The following is a 5,358-nucleotide window of genomic DNA, read 5'->3' as shown; positions in this document are numbered from 1 at the left end:
GGACTGCATCGTGCATTGAGTGTACTTATTGTGTTTATTTTGTATGCTATTCATGGATTATTGTGTATTTTCTCATGTATATAATGACAGGTATAACTGCGCTGACATGGATAACAACTTATTCCCATGACCACAGGGTGGCCCATGCATTCTCCATCCTAGCTGAGACCCAAGACTTGCACAGGAAAGGAAAACATATGCAACCATTGGCGTCTTACATCAAGATGAATCTTTTGGCAGGGCTGGGATCTGAACTCGGGACCTAGCAGGCCCAATTGGTGAATGGGTCCATATGAGCACAACAGCCTGTGAGCGACAAAGGAGCTAGGCGTTTCCAGTACCTGAATTTGAGCCCCCCTGGGGGGAGAGTGGGGAGCACAATAGTCATCCATTCATAAGTAGAAGGTAGAATGCAAATAAGTACATATTTGTATAGAGTAGGATTGATGGTGACTTGTGATGGAATCCAATCTGTGTGTACCTATATTTGGGTATTTTCTGATGCATTCATTTCATGTCTGTGATGATTATTGTCATGCCTCATAAACTCTCTTTACAAATAATCTATACCCCATGAGTCTTGCGTATCATTTCCTACTCGCATCATGCACAAACTACTCATTCAAGGATGAGATCGATCGCATGCCATGACTCTTCCTAGGTCCAGAAACAAGTATCTCAGGATCTCCCACCATTCCCTCCTCCTACGGGGACTGAATTCAAGCCTCAGTCCTGGAAAAGTTACTCTTTATATACATCTTAACGATAGGATTTATACTTCCGTTCAGATGTTCAGTCCATATTGTGTTTGGTGCGTTTATTCATTTTATTTCTTGTTTTATTAATTTATTTACTACTTATTTTATTGACTCTGATGACACTTATACCAATTATTACATTGTTTACATCCTATCACATAGAATCTAGATTTTAGATGTATGTGTTCTCCATCATGCCTGGCAGTGCTAGGATCTGATCTCAGGGCCTAGCAGGCCCAATTCATGAATGGGTGAGTTTGAGGATGGGATCCCCTAGCCAATGAAGCTGCTAAGTGGTTCCCACGCGCTGAGATTTGGCCAAAACAGCGATACATGGATAGGCAGACGGTGATATACAAAGAAATATATATTGTTAAAGAGTGCCAGAGCCATCTATCTATGATTGAATGACACCTACTACGTTCCTACCAACTCTTAGGTATTTATTATACCACCATTGAAGGAATATTGTTCTTTTAATGCTTAATAAATTATACATTAAGATCAATCAGCATTCTAAGACTATTGCATCCAATTTTAGACTAGACGGATGCATGAACTACTCTTTCAATGGATATTCCCATGCATAGGAATGAGTCTCTTGTGTTCTCCTGCCATTGTTGTCAGGACTGGGATTTGAACCCAGGGCCTATGTTCACAGGTTGTCCTATGGATTCACTGATAGCCCACAAGTCATCAGCAATGGCAAGTCATATCTACTTTGCAGCCATGTCATTCAAACCCAGGATGGTCACTGTGCAAAGAAAAAAATAATAAAACCCCAGCCCCCTGAAGGTTGCCACTTTTTCTGCTTTCCAGTTTTTTTTTCTAGAAAGTCCCCTGGGCCTAGGATCTTAGGATCAGCTATGGTTCTGGAGGCTGCACCCAAGCCGAGAGAGATCTAAGCTGACGCAGAGTTTCCATGACCTGAGTTCAAGCCCCATGGTTGGCCAAAAGAAAAAAAAGAAAAAGAATAAAGAAAATATGATTATTTAACTAAATTAAAAAAATAAAGCTACCTAGTTTGGAATTTCTGCTAGTTTTCTTTCCTAGCCTGGGATTTGAACTCAGGGTCTTGGTAAATCTGTAGCAATGTGAGGGAAGATTTGCTACTACTTGAGTTCAAACCTTGTGCCAACCAAAAATGAAAACTAAGTCACTGACCTAAGCAGGGGGAGGTAGTTGTGGAGATGGGAGGGAAGGTATGGTAGGGGGAAAACAAAGGAGGAGGTAACAATGCTCAATATGAAATTTACTCATTACCTTGCTCCTTTAAAATATTTTTACAATAAAAAACGAACAAAGACAAACAATGTAGTTCTCAGAGAAGCATTTTGGAGGAAAGGGAAGGATCTCTGAGTGAATAGCTGTACAAAATTCTACACTTTTTAAAATGTTCAGTATGGAACTGAATAAACATAACTGCTTCCATTAAAAAATTAAGTCACTGTCTTGGCACTGGGACCAGTATTTCTGCCATTGCTAGGATTTGAGCTCACCGTCCAGGTAACAATTTTGCATCATGGGTGAAGGTGAAGCTCACTGTCCATGAGGAAAGAAATTCAGGCTAGAGTTCCCAGGGCCTGAATGAAGGCCCTAAAATGGAAAAATATCTCTATACATGTGTAATATATGATATATATACTTACATATGTATGTTAATTTCATATTATGATTCAGGTGGATCAGTGGTAGAGCACTTGCCTTGCATGCCTGAATCCCTGGGTTCGATTCCTCAGCACCACATAAGCAAAAAGAAAAAATCCGGAAGTGGCGCTGTGGCTCAAGTGGTAGAGTGCTAGCCTTGAGTTGAAGAGCTGAGGATCAGCACCCAGGCCCAGAGTTCAAGCCACACAACCGGACCCCCACAGAAAAAGAATGATTTTGTATTTTATTTTTCTTTTATTTATTTTTGATTACTGTATTTAGTATTTTTATACACATAATATTTATTACATTTTGCACATCTATTATAAAATTATACCCAATAATTTAGGACATTGACTCATTCTCATTAATATTTTATTAAGTGTTGAAACATAATACATAATTAAATGGAAGCATTTGTCACAGTCTTCACATGATTAGAGTCTCTCACAAGTATGAGCTTTGACTTATTTATCTTTGGAAACTTCCTATCGGGTTTTCTTTAGATGATTTATACTCAGAAGCCTTTTCTTGAGGATAGGCAAGTGAGGTACAAAATTGTGAGGGTGGGGCTAGAAATGTGGCTTAGTGGTAAAGTGCTTGCTCAGCATGCATGAATGCCAGGGTTTGAATCCTCAGTGCCACATACTCAGAAAAGCCAGAAGCTATGGAGTAGCTCAAGTGGCTAGCCTTGAGAAAAAGAAGCTCAGAGAGAGTACCCAGGCCCTAAAATCAAGCCCAGGACTGTCTAAAACCATAGGCCAGATGCCAGTGGTTCATAAGTGGAACCATAGCTTCTCGGAAGGCTGAGAGCTGAAGACCACAGTCCAAAGGAAAGCCTGTTAATTTCTTATCTCCAGTGAACCACCAAAAGAACCCATCTGGCATTTTGGATTAAGTGCTAGAGTATTCACCTTGAGCTGAAGGGCTCAGGGTCAGTGCCCAGGCTAGAGTTCAAGACACACAACTGGAAAAAGAGTGAGGGTTAATTAAAATACTTTTCCTATTTGCTAATTACGAGAACATTCTATGGAAGATGAACACTGATGTACACCAGAATTGGACTCAGAGCTCAAGGTTCAAGTGTAGCACATATATATGCCCATCCTCTCAGACTGTAGCATTGTAATATTGTGTCCTACAGGGTTCTTAAAGTTCCAAGGTTAAAAGGCTTAATATGCTCCACAAGCCCTTTGTGATAAGCAGTTGACTTGTATTGTCAATGTCATTACAGTTCTGAACCTAGCAGAGCACAAGAAGCTCATGCCCATCACCCTAGCTCAGGAGGCTGAGGTCTCAGGATCACAGGGTGAAGCCATCCATGGCAGGAAATCTATGACAAAATGACTTGCACTTCTGAAAGGTCAGATATTCAAGAGCTTCGTGTGTCTCCCTTGGTGATGAGAATTTACTTGCACATTAAATGTTCTTATAGTACTCGAGCTATAGAAGAAGGAAAGAAACATTATTGACCTATCCTGGATTCAGAGCCCTAGCTCTGTTAGCAGGAAGAACTCCAGTGTAACTCTGTTATTGAAGGACAGAAAACAGTTTCAAAATCCAGGCTAGGTGCAGAGACCAGGCCTACAGGATTAGGAGGCAGAACGTACACACCCAGCAGTTAAGTGAGCTGCAAAACCACTTCATTTATTCCAGGCACAACCAGCAATGGGGAAAACCTGTAACATTTGTTAAAGTTACACCAGGGTCAGGCTTTACTCGGCCTCTTCAAACAATGACTAATTAACCTTCCTCTCTCATGTGAAGGGAGACTCAGGCTACCTTTAGGTTACCAATAGAGAGCCAGTTTAGTGGGGGAGAGGGGAGGAACAGAGTAGAAAAACCCTGCTCTCTGGTCTTAGGGAGTGGGTTTTTGACTCTCCATCTATCAGATTTGAAGACCCTTCTACCTCTGCCAGTCCATTCTCCTTCTTTCATTCTCCACATAATTAATGCAAATCCCCAGACTAACTAGAGGCAGGACTGTTTCTATTTTGTCTCCAAGCACATTATTTAGAACCTAGCTCTGCCCTCTTGACTCTGGGGCCCTTGGTTGCCTGAGAAGTGGGAAAGAGACAGTCTTCCTGCTCTGTGGTTATGTGAAGGCACACTGCAAAAGGTCTCCTAACTGGGAAGTGTTCCCTTCTTTCCTCCTGACGTCCAAAGATTAAACTATCTTTCTTTTTTTTTTTCTTTCTTTCTTTCTTTTTTTCTTTCTTTCTTTTTTTCTTTCTTTCTTTTTTTCTTTCTTTCTTTCTTTCTTTCTTTCTTCTTTCTTTCTTTCTTTTTCTTTCTTTCTTTCTTTCTTTCTTTCTTTCTTTCTTTCTTTCTTTCTTTCTTTCTTTCTTTCTTTCTTTCTTTCTTTCTTTCTTCTTTCTTTCTTTCTCTTTCTTTCTTTCTTTCTTTCTTTCTTTCTTTCTTTCTTTCTTTCTTTCTTTCTTTCTTTCTTTCTTTCTTTCTTTCTTTCTTTCTTTCTTTCTTTCTTTCTTTCTTTCTTTCTTCCTATCTATCTACCTACCTACCTAGGTATCTCTTTGCCAGGTCTTGGGTTGAACTTAAGGCCTGGGCACTGTCTGTAGCACTCTACTATTTGAGCCACAACACCAATTCTGGCCTTTTCTGTGTATGTGCTACTGAGGAATCGTACCCAGGGCTTCTTGCATGCTAGGCAAGCACTCTCTCACTAATCCACATTCCCAGCCCCCTCATATTTTTCTTAATAGTAGTTTTTACATAAGTATGCTACCATTTTACTTCCTCAAGTTTAATTTTCTGAAGACTGGTTACTTCTAAGAAACCCTATCTTGTGTACCCCTGCCTGATTTGTTACTGTTCCTGCATTGTCCTCATAATAAAATGTAAATAAAGACTGCTGAGATCTTCAGTGTGCATAATATAAGGACACAGGCCTGGAACCCTGGAAGAGAAAGCAATGGGTCTGACATGAAGAGGA

The sequence above is a fragment of the Dipodomys spectabilis genome, unplaced genomic scaffold, assembly GCF_019054845.1.
Source record: "Dipodomys spectabilis isolate Male_0828 unplaced genomic scaffold, ASM1905484v1 ptg000121l, whole genome shotgun sequence".
In the NCBI taxonomy this organism is placed as follows: domain Eukaryota; kingdom Metazoa; phylum Chordata; class Mammalia; order Rodentia; family Heteromyidae; genus Dipodomys; species Dipodomys spectabilis.
This window is presented reverse-complemented; position numbering follows the sequence as displayed.